The following is a 17,959-nucleotide window of genomic DNA, read 5'->3' as shown; positions in this document are numbered from 1 at the left end:
GTTTTGTCTGGGGAAGTCTCTGCGGAGGGGAGGGCGACATCAAGGGGTTCCACCCCACCTTTGTGGTTCTCAGGAAGAATGCCTGCTCTGCTGGGGACACGATGGGCCTGTTAAGTTGGGCCTGGTACCGGGAGGCCTGGGCGTGGGAAAGGAGAACCCCGTGCAAAGCAGTGAGGAGCTGGGCTCTGCCCCTGGAACTGAGTTCCCTGTGAGCCTCAGTTTTGTGGTCTGTAAAATGGAGGCTCGAGTGTGCCCTTTTGGCCAGCTCCTTGGAGCAGCATTGCCCAAGAAAGATAATGTAAGCAACATGGGTAAAGCTAAATTTTCTAGTAGCCACATTTTCTTAAGTAAAAAGAAACGGATTAAGAGTAGCACTTACAAAGATGAGCACTGAGTAATGAATAGAATTGTTGAATCACTATATTGTACACCTGAAACTAATATAGCACTGGGTGTTAATTATACTTCAATAAGGAAATTAAAATAAAAGGAAAAAATTTTAGAAGCTTGTAAGAACACTAAAAGGAAAAATATACAGGCCATCTCACTCATCAAAAGAGGGGAAAAAAGTAAAAATAAACAGGTGAGATTAACTTTAATAATATATTTTATTTAACCCCATATGCCAAAGATATCATAATTTCAACATATAATGAGATATTTTACATTCTTTGTTTTGCACTGTTTGAAATCTGATGTGTATTTTACACAGAGAGCACACCCCCACCCAGACTCGCCACATCGCAAGACATCAATAGCCCCGTGTAGCTGGTGGCTGCTGGATTGGGCATCCCAGCTCTGGACCATCAACGTATCTCAAAAGGACATTGGGAACTGCAGGGGCCTACAGAGTCGTAAATCTCTTACAATGTCTTACTCCACGATGTCTGAACAATGCCTTCACTTCCATTGTCCAAACTTCGTGTTTCACGCACCCTCGGTGGTGAAAATGAAGGCTGATCTTAGAAGCAGGTGTCTTAATGCAGTTAGCAGACTGGTTTCATTTGAGGAGTGCTGGGACTCCCCAAAATATTGTCATTGTCCATTTTATAGTGCCCCTCTTTACCCAGGACTGCTATATGCCCGCCATCATTCCTAAGTCATGGCTAGTCCTCATTCTGACACAGGCTTGGACTTGTTTTACAAAGAAAGGAAACCGCTAGGCTCAGAGAGGTGAAGTCACTTGTCCAAGGTCACACAGCGAGCCAGTGACCTGGTGAGGCACTGAACCCAAGCTTGTGGATCCAATGGGCCAGGCTGTTTGCACTCCCCGAGGCTGCCCCAGCACAGTCTCGACCTCGCATCCCCACCAGGAGAGAGAGTCCCTCATCTGGAAACAGATACTGACGAAGTGCCTGCCGGCTGGGTGACAAACACTATTTTAGGCACTTAGTATACATCGGGGAACACGACGATTCTCATGGAGCTCCCACTCTACTGGGAGGGGGTCGGACAAGAAAGAATCCACTTAGCAAATGGGTGTGAAGTCAGAAGGCAACACGAGCTATGCAATGGCTCTTCACCGAGGGCACTTTGCCCCCCACGGCACATCTGACCATGCCTGAGGACACTAGCAACTAGACAGTTGCCATTCAACACCCTACAGTGAGCAGGACATCCCTCCAAAACAAAAAGTTATCCGGCCCCAAATGTCAATATTGCCAAAGTGAGACCCCCTCTTCTCCCTGTCCCCCCAAGCTGTAGCCAAATGAAAAAGAGCAGGATAAGGGGAGTCAGTAGTAGGAGGGAGGTGGGGGGTTCGAGTGTCTGATTCAGAGAGCAGGAGCTCTCCTGCAAACCCCTCCAAAGGAAATGGCATTCGGTCAGGGTTGCCGGAGGCCTCTCTCACCCCCCACTCCCCCCACCGGTGCCAGGGTGGGTCTAAATCAAAGCAAAAACTCTGAGCGTTCTTTCTCACAGTGCTCAAAAAGTTGGTTACTTCCTTAAATCGGTCATGGCTTTCTTCTTTCATGAGAAAAAAGTATCCCCTCTTCCCCTTGGGAATTTCTTTTTACAGTTCAAAAAGAGATAAAAGCAAGAACTTAAACTCCGCAGTTACCAGTTTGAGTCTTGGGGGAAGTAAATCCCAAATGTCCAGCCCAGACACAAAGGCCTCCCTCCACCTTTAGCCTGGCCCTTCCCAGCCCGGCAGGCGCCGGGGACTTCGCTGCTGTTGGAATCGTGACACCACCCCCCCCCCAACCAAGCTGGCCCTGGGGCGAGACACCAGAGCGGTGGGGCTTGTGGTGAAACCTTAGCCTGTCCAGGACTCCGAGGACGGGCACCCTGGGAGCCACCAGCCCACCGTCCACCTGGGGTGGCTCTTCGGCCTGCACCGGCTTCCCGCCCCACGACTCACTGTCTTTTTATGTGTTTTAATAATTTATCTGGCCCACTTCTTGGGCTGAATACTTACAGTGACACATCTTTTTCTTTGAAGATTTCCCATCCTTTGGGGGAAGAGAATGAGAAAGGATGGGAAGGAAGAGATAAGAGAGAGAGATTATAACAGAAACGGGTTTCATGGGGCTCGAGATTTAGCAAGGCTGGTTTAGGTGAAATCTGTTAGACGTGGAGCCAGGAGGTTTTTTTTTCTTTTAAAAACCACATCACCCTGGTTGGCCACCCCCACGCTTGTCCCCAGGTTAAAGCCGTCCCCTCTGGCTCCTTTCAAAGGCCACCTCCTAGAGAAAGCCCTCCTAACCTTCCGGCCTGAAGAGCTCTGACCACTCTGATAAGCCCAGCTCCCCTCCCCTGCCTCTGCGCTGGGCACTCGTTATTTTATAAGGAGGGCACTCAGTGTTCCGCCTGAAGTCTGGGCTCCTTAAAAGGGAGGGAGTCTTGCCTGACTGGCCATCTCCAGGTACCCAGTGCAGTACCCAGCACTGCCCATAGGAGGCGCTCTAGACAGAATGAGAGGAGCCCACTCAGTGCCATAGCACCACCCCCACCCCCACCCCAGGTGTATGGGTGTGTTGGCCATGAAAGGGTGGGCCGCTGCCAAGAATATGCTCTGGGATATAGTGAAGAGAAAATTAATGTCCAACCCTGCTGGTCCCCCTTGGTCCCTGGGTTGCTTCATTCTGCAACCCCCACTGAGACTTGGCATTAGTAAGCAGCCTGGAAACCCGGTCTGGGGTGAGGAAGGGAGAGGTGAACTAGTCTACATGAGAAAGTCACAGGAATTTTGGAGATGGCAACCAGGAAAGGGAAGAAACGTGTGTCAAGCAGACCAGCGAGTATGGGAGAAGGACAGTAAATCAGGGCCTTAAGAAGGGGCAGTCCAGCGAGGAGGGAGGCGGCCAATTACTTTTCAGGACAGTGAGGTCTAATGTGCGATGGGCAGTTGTCCCTGGCTCGGCCCTAGGATGGGATCGCCCTCCGTTGCTCCAAACTTCTGCAAAATCCTAACCACGTGTGTGGCTCAGTGGCCCAGGACAGAGTGAAAGAATGAGCCAGCATGGATCATCGTAGGCGACAGGCCACAGGCAGGGAAGTGGTCACTGGGGGGAAGGATGGGAGCTGGACGCAGCCAGGAGGAACACCAGCCCCAGCATCAGTCCTCGGAGAGGAGGTCAAAGAGGCTGTGCTCCCCCAGAACAAGGGGGGAGGTCCCCAAGCCATTCTGTTCAAGTCTTGCAGGAGAGAGGCCCCAAAAAGAGCTACTCGAGCCTAAGTCTTGGTTGAACTGAATTGAATTTTTGTGCCGCCAACTTCTCCCAGGTCTGGGGTGTTGTTTTTTTATTATTATTTTTTTTTTTATTTGGGCGGGGGGGAGAGAATGAGCAGGAGAAGGGGCAGAGGGAGAAGCAGATTCCCTGCTGAGCAGGGAGCCTGATGCAGGGCTAGATTCAGGGAATTCAGGATCATGACCTGAGCTGGAGGCAGAGGACTGAGCCCCTCAGGCGCCCTTGGGGTGTTTTAGCAAGTTCAGAGCATAGGCTTCCCGGAGGGAAGGAGAGAGGGAGGGAGCCAGCCTGGCCTCATGCGGCCCCTTGGTGAGATCTTGCTCTCTCTCCTGTGACCCCTGCCTCTCAGCCCTTGTCCCGTGCTTCTGTGACGCCCTCCCAGTTATGGTGTCTGTCTGCTTCCAGACTTCTGTCACAAAAGGGAGAAAGAAACTTCCACCTTCCTGGGCCTTTGTTTTTCAGTTACGTGAAGTCAACCTGGGCCCTAATCACCATACTCGGTCTGCACGTCCATATAATAGAAGGCAGGGTCCAGCCAGTCAGCGTTTCCCTAAGCAGGTCCCGTGGAGAACACCAGAGCTGTGAGACGCTATCGTGATGTGAAAGAAAGGGCTCTGTGGGAAACTTTGGGCAGCCCTGGTTTAGCTGAAGGGTGACAAGTTCCTTCGCTGCAGGACTTGTCAGAACCTTCAGTGAGTATCTGAGCTTTGTGATTCCTCAAGAGGCAGTGTTTCTCAAACTCACCAAACTGGGGAAACCATTTTAGGAAGTTTGAGTGCAAACAAATGTTCATGGAAAATGCCAGACTAAATGGCTTCTAAGGTTCCTTCCAGTCTGAGATTCCAAGTCCTAATCCAGGGATGTAGCCTAAGACGGTGGCAGGAAGGAAAGTCAATGAGGCCAGAGCCAGTGTGGGAAGATACATGCACCCACATACGTCTACAGTGTGCACTTAGCACGTCCCAGGATGTATTTGTCTACCTCCAGGCCCCTGAGCAATCAGACACCCACACCGCGTGAGGCTCCATGGCCCAGTTTGAGGCAAGGAGGAAGAGCATCACTGTAGGAAAGCTCATGGTCAATTTGCCTGCCTCAGTGGCCTTCTCTTCCTTCAGTCTCCTCCCCCTCCTCCTCCTTCCCCCTCCCCCTCCATCTCCCCTCCCCCTCCTCTTCCATTGCCTTGCCACCACGGCCACCTTCTCCTTCCATCCCACAGAGCACAGCTTCAAGGCGGCCTGCTGCCACGGCGGTACCACGACACCTTCACTCCTCGGCCACAGCTGGCTGGGTGCCTGACCCGTGAGCCCGCCCAGGCAGAAGCTCTTTGCAGGGTTTGAATAGAGAGGCCCAGGGTCTGGGGTCCGCCTGTTGGTCATCTCCAAAACCCAAGGGCTCCATAGTTCCAGGGGCTGGAGCAGCTGCTTGGGGTCCAGGTGGGCTAAGGAACAAGGAAAAAGAAGCAGGACTAGGAGCAAAGAGAAGCAGAGATAGTAAAGCAGGTGGAAAAGGACACGCGGGCAGACTGTCTTGGTCCCTCACACGGCCTGTTCCTGGCTCCTAACCTTGTTGCTTCTGCCTGTGTGATCTGACCTTCGGTCCCTGACAGACCCTTGGCCCCCTTGCCTGGGCCAGGGTCGAATAGCCTAGCCGAGTGTTCCTTGGAATTTAACATGCGTATGAATTCCCTGAGATGGTGTGAAAATGTCTGGGGTGGGACCCAAGAATCTGCATTTCTAACCAGCTCCCAGGGGAGACGGTAGACCACATTCAAAGCTCAGGAAAGTTCCATGTTCTCAGTGGCCACTAGGGTTTATAACTCGCTTCGTCACTGAGTAAGTAGCAGTACTCAGAGAAGGAGGGACGGAAGTCAGGGAGAAGGAACCCGAGAAATAAAGGAGTTTCTCTTTTATTACTTAAGTCATTTAGGAAAGGTCTGTTGAAGGCCTAATTAATACCAGGCTTTTATGTTAACCAAACAGACAAAAATAAGTCAGTGAAATAGATGGTGTGTCTATGGGGGGAAAATCAAGTGGGAAAGAGGGAGAAGAAGTGCCAAGGGAGGGGTTGCAATTTTAAGTAGAGGAGTCAGAGGGTAGTCTTTGAGTGAAGACTTGGAAACAACTTAAAAGGGAGCCATAGAAATGCATGGGGAAGCCAGAGGGAAAACAGGTCCAGGCAGGGAAGAGCAAGTGCAAAGGTCCTGAGGCAGGAACATGATATGAATGTTTTGGGAACAAGGTGGGCTGTGGCTCTGAAGCATGGGGGAATGGGAACGGGGTGTGCAAGGGGGAGGAGAAGAGGAGGTTGGAAGGTGACAAGGCTCATAATGAGAACCTTGTGGGCCTTGCCAAGGGCTTCAGCTTTACTCAAGGGAAATGGAAGTCATTAGAGAACTGTGACCTGGAGGGCCCAGGCTGCCGTGTTACGAGCAGAATGCAGATTAGGGGGTGGCAGCATGAGACCTGGCAGAAAAAAGGAGACCCATAACAAGGTGACTGCAGCACCGTTGTTATGATGGTGGCTTACACCTGAGTGATAGCAGCCAAGGAGGTGAGAAGTCAGCTGTGACCATATTTGAAAGTCAGAGGCAACGAGGTTAGCTAACACAGTGGACATGGGGTGGGAAAGAAAGAGGAGTTACGGAAGATGCCAGACTTTTTGACCTGATCCATGGGAAGGAGGGAGCCTGCAGGTGGAGCTGTGTGCAGAGCAGGGAGGCTCCGGGGCTCAGTCTGAGCACGTTACTTTGAGAGGCCTGTTGCACAGCTAAGCAGCGAGGTCAAGTCGACAGGTGGATCCATGAGCCTGGGATTCAGAAGCAAGCTGCAGCCTGCAGGGGTACACTGGGCATCATGAGCTTATAGATGGAATTTAAAGCCCGACAGTGGATGCGATCCCCTGGGGAGTGAATGTACACCGAGAACAGAATCAAGCCCAGCGGCCCTGCCAAGTTTAGGGATTGGCAAGCGTCTCCTTAGAATCCAGCAGCACCTCGACCTCTTGACCTCCATTCGGTCCTCACGGGCTTCCCTCCTAGGGAACCCCCTTCTCTTCTCGGTAATCCTACTCATACCTGCTCACCACCGCCTGCACCGCCCCCCAAGCTGGCAGATTCCTGGCTCAGCGTCTGAACTCTCAAAGCACTTCTTTGTTCAAACCAGCCCCGGAGATAAATGAGACAATGTGTGTGAACCGCTTAGGGCGCCCAGCCCTGACCCGACCCGGCGGACGCCAGGTCTCCCTGGTGTGGCGGTCACAGCACGGCACCCCGCCCTCCACGCGGTGCCTCGCCCTGAGTCGGTCAGGTCTGCGCTGGCCTCAGCACAGCGTACCTGGCACACAGTAGGGACTTTAGAAATGCTTGCTGTAGGCAGGACTGACAGCACAGGGACCCATCTGACCAGAGATGACACTGTCCCCCATGGCCTCTCCTGGCCTCCTCCCAACCCCTCCCACGTCATTTTTGTTTCTTCTAACTCTGTGCCCAAGAGGTCACTGCCCCCCTCCCCCATAGCTCCAAGCCTCTTCCACTCCCAGCCGGGGCAGGGGGACAGATGGAGGCTGCTGCTTGGCCACCGGCCACTGTGGTCCCTCCCCGCTGAAAACCACAGGGATGAGTGCTTTCTCCTCCATTTGCCTCTTCCCACAGCGGCTGGGGGTACATCTTCCACCTGGCGTCTCTTTTAACGTCATGATCTGCAGACTGTTCTGGGTGACAAGTATCTTTGTGCTGGGCGCCCCCTCCCCAGCCCCTCCCTCTGTCCCTGGGTTCGGACTCTGGCCGGCTTCCGTCTGCACAAAGGGACCATTGAGCGGCAGGCGGTGGGACGCCGCCTTTGATCTGGGGTTCTAATAACGCATGTATGTTTGCGTCCCAAAACAATGCAGCAACCTCACAGGATGGACGGAGGCAGGGGGAGGAAGAGAAGGTCCGCAGGAGGGTGACACTGGAGGCTTGCTTGTGAGCGTTGGCTGGCACAGTTGGAACACCTCCGTAGATTCTCCCAGTAAGATATGCCCACCACACAGAGGAAGGCCCTGGCACCGTTTGGTATGGCACGCCGCGTTCCGAGAGGTCACGGGGACAGCACAGGGCGCCCTAGAACCGGGGCTCACAGGTTCACCAGGGGAAGGGCAGGAAATCTAAGGGACGGGCTTAGACCAGGGAGGCCCCGTGTCATAGGCCCAGCCTAAAGGCACGGCTACAGCTCCACACCGGCTCCCACCCGAGGGCCCAGAGTTGCTAGATCTTTGCATTTTTCAAGAGTAGCTGGAAAGCCGGGTTTCGAAGTGAAATCTTCCCCCTTTTTTAAGTTGGCAACTAACTGTAAAAATGTTCAGTACGGTTGCGGGCCCTATGAAACAGGCCTGACTGCTGGCACCCAGCCTGGGGAACCCAGCACCGGAGACAGGGAAGGTGTCTGGTGGGAAGGCAATCGTGCAGACTGGGCCCCGGGCTCCCTCCAAAAGGGAAAAATCGGGGTAGGGAGGCCAGCCTGGTGCCTGCTGCTTCGGTGTCCCCCAAATACCCTCATGGTCGTTAATGTTAGTCCTCCAGTTCCTTGGCAAATGGGTAGCAAGTTCCTCCAATGTGCCAGGGCTGGGCTGGGCAGGAAGGATGCAGAAATCCATCAGATAGGCCTCCTGCCTGCCCTCAAGTCCAGGCCAAGAGACAAGTGTGAGAAGCAAAACCGTACTGAGGACCCACAGTTGCCAGGCCCCTTATGAAGGGCTCTATGCGTTTTATTATCTCACATCATCCTTATAAACCCCCTGAAAATGAAGGGACTGTGAGGATAATTTCCACTTTATGGATGAGGAAGCGGAGAATAACAGAGCTTCTCAACCAAGCTGAAGAGACTCGAGCCCCCGCTGCCTCCCAGCCAAGCCCTTACATGTGGCCACTACTGTACCCTGTCTCATGGGCTGCAAGATGGCTCACCCAGGTTTATGCCACATACCACTTGGAGTTGTGCAGTGTATAAACTGTGCAACTGTACATGCCAACCAATTAAGCCAAGGTATATGTAAAGCCCTGGAGCCCAGCCAAGGAATTCTGAGCCTGGGGCGTCCCCTTGAGATCCTTCTTCCCAGCACAAATCTTGCTTCTGGTGAAGAAACAAGTTCCTCCTTTGCCCAGATCTTCCTTCTTCCATGCGTACCAGAGAGAAACAAAGACCACGCAGAACATCAGCGCTTCCTGTCTCCCATATCAACCCTCAGTTCTCTCATCTGTAAATGGGGCATATAGCTAGGAAATGAACATGCCAGAAACAATTGGAGAGGGGTTCTAGGCTATCCGAGATGGCTCTGCCTTCCTCACCGGCCAGCTGGGTGACCTTGGCCAGCTACTGGGTCTCACTTTCTCCCTCTGTAAAATGGTACGCAGTGCCCTGCTCTCCAGGCAGGGTGGGCTCTCCATAGGCACTGGGCATCACTAATGCTTTTCGTCAAGATCATTGTCTCTATGACCCCCCACCACCACCATGGAAACCACGCTCAGGAGGGGCCGGGCTTCCCTCCTGCATCGAGACTTCCATGGCTCCCACTTTCATCTGGCATCAGGCCAACTTCCAAGAACCCATGAGGCTGCACATCACAGCTGACCTTTCGTGTTTGCAGCATCGGCACAAGGTGACAGAGCTCCCGCACTGTGCGAAGCGAGGCGGAGCCAGCACTGCCTGCTGCCCTCCATCCTCAGATGCCGTGCCCCTGAGCAGGGGGCCGGGAAGGGCCGAGGCTCCTCCATCCATTGCTGTGGGTGTCTCCAGGGAGGGCCCGGGCCATAACACGTGATCCTGGGCTGGCAGGTCAGGCCCTGGGAGAACGGAGCTGACCCCAGCAGGAAAGTGGAGAGGAAGGAGGGGCTGAGAATGGGGCCCGGGAGCCCCTGCTCCCTCTTCTTCCTACCCCTCCCCTAAACATGAACCTGCCTTTGTAAGAGCCCGCTATCGGGCGTCCGGACGGTCCGGGAGGACATACGGAGGACTAGCAAGCTTGCGGAATGTTCTTTGGCCTCACTACGAACCCGAACGAGGAGAACAAAACAGCAGCAAGTAAAGGTTTTACACAGAGGAGAACTGTGGGCCCTCTCGAAACCAGCGCCCCTTCCACTCAAGTTAGTGTTCTCATCCACGTGGAGCATTCTGGATATCTCGAACTCCAGGTAAAAATAATTCCAATTTAGGGATGCCTGGATGGCTCAGTCAGTTAAGCGTCTGCCTTCGGCTCAGGTCATGATCCCAGGGTCCTGGGATCGAGTTCCGCATGGGGCTTCCTGCTCAGCGGGGAGTCTGCTTCTCCCTCTCCCTCTGCTGCCCCCCCTGCTTGTGCTCTCGTTCTCTCTCTCTCTCTGGCAAATAAATAAAACAAAATCTTTAAAAATAATAATTACCCCAATTTGAAAAAAATTGTTAATGCCAATAAAAATGCCAGTTTTTCTGTTCTTAAAAATTAGCAACCTGGGCTGGCAGCTAGAGGGCCAGTGTCGGGGTGTCCACTCTCCCCCTTACCTCCCACCCAGGCCCCTTTGAGCACTACCATCAGGCCAGTTCCATGGAGGCCCAGGCGGGCCCCTGAGGGTGGGACCTCTCTCTGCTGTTCTGCTCCCTACTCTCCCTGCTCCGGGCTCCTGCTATTCCTTCGATGCCCACGTAAGTGTCACTTCGTCCTCCGCCAGCCAGCTGCCAGCCTCCCCGTTAAAGCCCAGCTGGAGCCCTGGGGGGGGCCTTACCTCCAGCCCCAGGGAAACAGACGGTTCCTTACTGTTCCTCACTGACCCAGAAGGAATTCTGGAACCAGCTATCAACCTACTAATAGGGAAGGAGCCACTGAGGCTTGGGTCCGCAGGGTGAACAGGAGTGGGGTCCTTCCCACCTGTAAGTGGCAGCCAGCTCCCGAAGATCGGTCCCCACAAGACTTCTGGCCAGAGGACCCACCCCATGTGGCCGGTGGAATCTGCACTGACCGCCCTCTGCACCTCACACTGACTGCCAAGTCCAAGGTGACCCACCGAGGGGCTGGCATCAGGCTGCCCCACACCTCGTGCAGGACAGGCACTGCGCTGGGTGCTTTCCACAGCGTTGGGACAGACCCAGTCTCAAGGAGATGAGGTGCATGGAAAGGGTCACCGCGCATGCTGATAACCACAGACCAAGGTGACTCGTGATCCAGTGTGTGGAGAGACTCAGCACAGAACCCAGCAAAGAGACGTGTGATAAAAGGGGCTATTATTATTATTATTATTATTATGAAAACACTAAAAAATAGTGTTTTCTTTAGCAGTTTCTGGTTGTAAATGGCAGTGACAACACCCACCCAGAACTAGCCCAAGCAGAAAGGAACTTTAGGGGCTCACATAACCCAGGTACTGGGAGGACAGTTCATGACCAGCTTCAGACTCATAACCTAACAACCTTGTGTTGAGAGTGAAAACAGAATTATTCTTACCCCCAGCTCAGGAGAGAAAGATCCTGGCGAAGGACTCTGATTGGTCCAGCGTGGGTCATGTGCACATTTCTGAACCAATCACTAAAAGAGTTTGGTTAGTCTAACCTGAGTCAGATGCCCAACCCTGTGGCCCAACAGAGTTGATTGGCAGCTCCACTCCCACCCCCACCACAATATTGGATGGGAAGGAACAAGTTCCCCAGAGGAAACGGGGAGGCTGGAGTCATTATCTCACTTGAGGAAGACAGAATCTCCTTATAACTCCACCCTCCAATGTGCAAAATTCAGGGCCTGTCAAAAAAGTATTGGCCCCACTTTATGGATGGGAAAAGCGAGTCTCAAATCCATGCGCTAATGTGCCCAGGGTCATATAAGCAATAAGTGGTGGCCTTGGGACTCAGTCTAGAACTGTCTGCCTCCATAGAGTTCCTTCTATCTATTCCCTATGCACCTGATATGAGGAAGAGACAGACTAACCGTGGGTAGGCACTGCTGTCTCCCAGCTACTGCCTGGGCCAGTTCCTCCCATGTGCAGAACGGAGCCTGGTCTTTGGAGATGTCTTCAAATGGGTAGACTTGACCTCTTGAAATTGACCCCTGGGAAAGGGAAATGGGAGACAGAAGGGACAGAGGACTGAGAGACTGAACAATCTGAGAAGCAAGATAGCAGCCGTCCTTGGTGACACAGGTGACATGGAGACCAGCAGCCACAGATCTGAAGGAAAGCTGGCTTGGTGAGGGAGCCAGAGGATGAAAAAAGAAAAGAAAAATCTGTATCATACTCTCACCCAGGCTGCTCTCCAAAGCCTGGTCTCAATGTTCAGGAAGATGATTTTTGGATTTTCTCCTGATGAGGAGAACCATAAGACGTCCTTCTCCAGATGGCCCTGAGCCTCGAAGGACAGACGGAAACTGTGATGGGGGTGTTGCCATCAGGACTGGCCCCCTGGATCAATGGGCACCACTGGGAAGGGCCAGTGCCGCCCTTGAGGGGAAATCATTCTGTCTCTGATGGCATCTGCAAGAACTTCATTCTTCAGGATAATGACAGGCCACTCTCTGTCCGTCTCCCAGACCTACCCATGCTACGTCGTCCTCTAGCTTCCACAACTCTCCTCTTCCAGGAGCATCTGGTATTTCTCTTTTCCCACCTCCCTGCTATTCAAACTACCTGTCCCGTGTCCTCTTCATCTGGGGGCTCTGTGAGAAGCCCGGCTCATCTGACTAACAGATGCTTGCCAGAGTGACTGGAGGTGTCCCAAGCGAAGATGCCAGTCACCTTTCTTTCCCTCCCAGGGAACACATCTAATGCACGACAGTGGGGCCACTCCATGTGAGAACCCCAGAGCTGACTCCAGGGTTCGAAGGGGCCACCCTGACAAGCCCTCAGGGCAACGCTTTCTGGGCATCTCGGTTCTTCCTTCCATGACCAAAAAGGTGTCAAATCCTGACAATTCTTTCTAAATGTCTCTTCCACCTGCATCCCCTCCATACTGCCACTGCCCAGGTATGATTGATTGGAAATGGCCATGATTACTTGCCACTCTCCCTGTGAAGCAGACTACTTATTTTCCCGCTGAGTCTGGGCTGGCCTGTGACCACTGAACCAACAGAGTCCGGTGGAAGGATTCTGTACAAGGGCTGGGACTTTAAGAGGATGAGCAGCTTTTGTTTTCTCCCACTTGGAACATTTGCTTCTGGAACATTCTCTCTCAGAACCCGGCTACAATGCTGGAAGCCCAAGCCCCACAGAGAGGTCATGTATGTGTGCCCATAGACAGCCCTAGTGGAGCTTCTAGCGGAAAGCCAGCAACAACTGCTATTTTGGATGTCCACCATAAGAGAGTCCCCAGGCGACTGAGGTCCCCGTCACCACCACACAGAGCAGAACCACCCTGCGGAGCCGGGCAACCCCCCCAAATCACAACAGACCATTTAAATGGTGGCTATGTTGAGCCACTGAGTTTTATGGTGGCTTGTGACACAGCAGAGAGACCTAACACCAGGCTCAAGCTTTCACGATCTCTTCTGGCTCAGTTGCAACCAGACGTTCCCTGACTGATCTCCCAGCCTCCACGTCCATCTGTCACTCAAAGCTGTTTTCCAAGTGCAGGTCTGATGATGTCCTGCTTCTACTCAAAGCCTTCCACGGCCTCTCGTTGTCCCGAGCAGGAGGACTTATCCCCTGGGAGTGCACATGAGAAGGACCAGCGCAGCTTTCTCCAAATACAGATATTCCACTCAAAGGCTTGGAATCAGGGCCTCAGACTGAGGAAACACTCCTGGTGGGGTAGATGAAATGCTTTGTCCCCAATTCTTCCTTGTCCGCTGTTACATGATTCATGGTGAGCAGAGGAGGCTCTCTAATACCCAGGAGGTTGGACTTGGCCACGTGATTTATTTTGCACATTTGAATACGGGCAGGGCTGACACCGTGCCAGTTCCAAGCCAAGGCCTTCAGAGGCATTTCACATTTCCACCCCTCCTCACACTTCTACGGTCCGCCATGACAGAGTCGGCCCCAGATAGCCTTTCAGCCTGGGTCCCAAAATGAGAGTCACGCAGAACAGGTATGAACCCAATCCCCAGTCTGGCTCAGCCAATTCTAGTCAAATTCATCAGAGACACCCCAGCGGGTTTTCAGAGCCGTAGTGAGAAAAATAAATCTTTGTCGTTGAATGCCGCACAGAATCACTTGTTACGCAGCATTACCACAACCAAAGCTAACAAATACATCAGGTGGTTTGGAAGCTCATCCCCGATTCAGAACTACTGGCCTAAAGGATGAAGTCCTTTGCTTAGCTTGGCACTCAAGACCCTCCTCAGTCAGTCTCCCAGCTCTCTCTCCAGACTCATCACCTCGCTTCCTCTTCTAAACCAGTCAAGACTCTGGGCGCTAAAACAGAATCTAACCGTGACTAATCCTAACAGAAGAGGGACTCACAGGGCTGTACCATCAGACTGAGAAAATGGTCAGGAAGCAAGTAACGTCAGGCAGCTGGGACCAGCACCAGAAGAGGCATAGCTGAGGAACAGACCACCACTGGCTCCCTGGACTCTGAGCACTGGATCCTCAGGCCACTGCTTTGCAGAGTGGGAATCTTTGGCTCCCCCTGCTTCTTTGAAGAGGGAAGTATCCCATTGGCCCAGCCACGCCCTAGCCATTAGAGGAGAAAGAACAGATATATGACTTCTAAAGAGGATAGGGTCAGATGCAAGGCAGCCCAAATCCCCAGTATCCCTTGAATCTTCATTCTCTTTACAAATATGAAAACTCTTGAACTTGTCCTAGTACACGGTAAGTGCCATATGAATGTTTCTCAAGAAATATTTAAATATTCTAGAATATTCCAAAACATTCTTCCAGCCCATGAACTAACTCAGGCCCTTTTGATTTCTCTTTTCCAATATGGTAAATTCAGATCCTTTCTAGGTCAGCTCAAAATCTACCCCTTCCCTGAGGCCTCCCCTGATCTCCAGGTGGGAAGTGGCATCTCTTTCCTCAGCACTCCATCACACATGGTCTGCCTGTCTTTTCCAACGCTGAGCAGCAGCTGGAGTCATTGGCCAATCTGTGAGGCCTGAGGCCTTCCCAGCGCTGAGGCTGGTGCCTGGAGCCTGGTAGGTGCTTAGGAGGCACTGGGAAGACACCAGAGCAAGAGGCCTTTTGGCACCTGTGAAACTCCAGCCTGCCTCTAATCCCCCCATATGTGAGCAGTGGGAACACTGCTTGTGCTCAGGCTAGTAGATATATGCAGCCTGGCCCAGCTTAGAGCCTGCTGGTGAAATGCCACAGTGCAAAGGGCCTTTGGGTCAAAATCCCTCATTCCTCAGGCTGGGATTTCAAATAACCCCACCCAGCTTTTGAACTGAGCCCACTGCATCTCCTATATGCAAGGGCTTTGCAATGGCTCTGAGAGGAACATCCTGGAGCTGGAGTGGAGGAGCACTGACCCAGAGAACAGAGGCTGCTGGGCCCGCCCCTGTGCCTTCTCTAACCTGGCCTCCCCATTAAAATCATTTCCAGCTTCAAGGCTCCTGTGCGAATATGAAAGAGCCTACCGAGGATGGGGGGGTCCGCCCACATCTCTTCGGACCCATCCACCTGACCCCTGGTGTGCTCTGATTCCCAGTAGCCAACACCTGTGTCTCATGGCTGGCGGGCTACCCTCAAGTGACTGGAGAACTTAACCGATGCCCAGCAGAGTGAGGCAGTCACTCTCCCAGTTCTCTTGCTCCTCTGTAACTTTGAGGCATGACAGATCCCTCATTCTGACAGTCTCCGAGATATAACCTCCAGATCCAGGTTTTCAGCCCTCTCTCCAATCCTCTGAGCTACCCCGGGTATATTCCAATAAAAGCCCGAACAGCTCAGGTGAGTCAGAGCCTGGGGCCACCACCTGTCCACAAGCCACCGCAAGAGATACAGAAATTGGTACCAGGAGTGGAGTGTTGAAAGTGACCTACCCTAAAAATATGAAATCGTTGAGTGGAGAAGCCAATACACTCCCCCTTCCTTGTGTAAGCAGGCTTGAGTGGGATTTTTGCCCCTCCTGCCACAAGGCTCTTGAGCAACAGATAAATGAGAAGGGAGGGAATAACCCCTCCCCGGATGGGCTTCCTTCCTCTATCTCCTTCTATTCCTTCTGTTTGTTCTTCTGTGCGTTACAAGTTTGCTTAATTTCTTTCCTATGTAAAGTCCGCCAGTGCTTTCCCAGGTAACACGGGAGAAGGAGTTGGGTGGTCAGCTCAGGTAGGGGGTCACCCGGTGCATCCAGGGGCAAGCAGGCTGGGTGCTGTGGGCCAGGGGGAGGAGAGTTGTGTCTGGGGCCACCCCTGACTCCCCGTGTGCCATTGGGTCAGAGTCTTCCCTCTCTGGGGGGGCTCCACTCCCCTCTCATAGGATAAGGGGGCATCTCGAAGGTCCCTTCTAGATCTAAGAGGTTCAGATGTCTGGGGTAGACACGAGGGCACGTGGCCCACATCAGGTGCACAGCCTGACAAGGTGGGGAGAGGCAGCGATGCCAGGGTAATGAGGCAGCGTAAGCATCTCTGGACTGTCCCCTGAGCGTTTCTTTGAAGTTGGGATCCCAGAGGTGCCATATTTTCCTCTCCTGCCCCTGCATCACTCCCATGATGGCAGAAATGGGGACCGGTGCCCCAGCATCTCTGCCCCTATTTAGAAATAGAACGGCCACATGGCTAGCGGCTGCGTGGTCTGGCTTCCCCTGCAGCTCAGCGTGGCCGTGCGTGATGGGGATGTGAGCAGAGGAGCCGTGGGCCTGCCCTTCACCCTGTCCTCCCTGCTTGTGGCGGGCTGGAGCACAGACATGGGGCCCAGGGCCAGCTTCAGCCAAGGGGGGAGCAGAGAAGCAGGTGGAAGTTGCTTGGGCCCCTGACCCACTGGATGGAGTCCGATTGCCCTCCACTCCCAGACGACTCCCTTTCTTGGCATTTTATGGGAGAGAACCAGCCTTCTGTCCTAAGTCGCTGTACTTGGGCTTGCGATTCTTCCACAGTTTACCCTGTGCCCTGACTGACAGCTCCCCCCGCAGCTCACAGGATATTCTCAGAGGCCTGACACCCAGGGCCAAAGAGCTAATCTCCACCAAGAAGAGAAGGAAGGGAGGAGGGAGACAGGGCTGGGAGGGAAAGGGAAGGACGGCATTTATCGGACACTCGTTCTGTTCCAGGTAGTTATCGCCAGTATCTTGAAAGCTTGAATTTTATCATTGACAACACACACTCCCCATTATTTTCCTTGACGTGACAGGCATGTTTCATTCATTCATTCATTCATTTGCAAGGAGATGTCTGCCAGCACTCAAGTCTGATAAACCATAATTTCTCCACGAGGTGTTTTTGTTTTTTTTTTTTTTTAAGTAAAAGTGGTGTTCAGTGAGGTCAGCTCACAACTCAAAGTACTGCACAAATGCTTCTCCTTAGGACGACTGTTATATTTCAGTCTGCGGGAGAAAGGCTGGGTGCATTTGGTGGCCGAGGATACTGAACTGGCTGTATCAAGGGAAATCAACGCATTCATACATTTTCCAGCTTTGAGAACATTCCTCGGCGATCCCGTCTCTTTCTGTGTTTTGTCTTAACTGTGCGTATGTCTTCATGCTCGAACATTAGCAGGTCTACCCATCATTACTCTTGCACCTCCAGTGCGAAAAGGGCACATAACATCTTATTATTATGAAAATAGTCCTGACCTTGTAGACCCCCTGAAAGGGTCTTAGGGACCCCCAGGCATTCTCCAGCCATGCTTTTTAACACACACTGCCTTTTTCTTTTTTTTTTTTTTTTAAGATTTTATTTATTTATTTTACAGCAAGACAGAGACAGCCAGCGAGAGAGGGAACACATGCAGGGGGAGTGGGAGAGGAAGAAGCAGGCTCCCAGCGGAGGAGCCTGATGTGGGGCCCGATCCCAGGACTCCGGGATCACGCCCTGAGCAGAAGGCAGACACTTAACGACTGAGCCACCCAGGCGCCCCGCCTTTTTTTAATATTAAGTATGTAAACATATGTGCCTGTGCGCACGTGCCCACACACTCAGCGCCTAGCACTGGATTTTTAAAAGGGCAATTAAATATCAAAAAGAAGAAGGACGTCATCTCAGAAGAAAGGCAAGCCCATTAAACAGAATGCATTTAGACTTACGAACAACCCACGGCATTGTCCTTACTTTTCTGGTTTTGCCAAGGCCGGGGGCAGAAGTGAGCAGGGAAGACTGATGCGGGCGAACCACCTCCAGCCTGACACCCCTTCCTGTACAGACGAGAGAAATTCTGCTCCGAAGGGGGGCACACAGCTAGA

The sequence above is a fragment of the Ursus americanus genome, chromosome 21 (assembly GCF_024610735.1).
Source record: "Ursus americanus isolate L20-20 chromosome 21, mUrsAme1.1.p, whole genome shotgun sequence".
Taxonomy (NCBI): Eukaryota; Metazoa; Chordata; class Mammalia; order Carnivora; family Ursidae; genus Ursus; species Ursus americanus.
The sequence above is the reverse complement of the archived record's forward strand: the minus strand, read 5'-3'. Positions refer to the sequence as shown.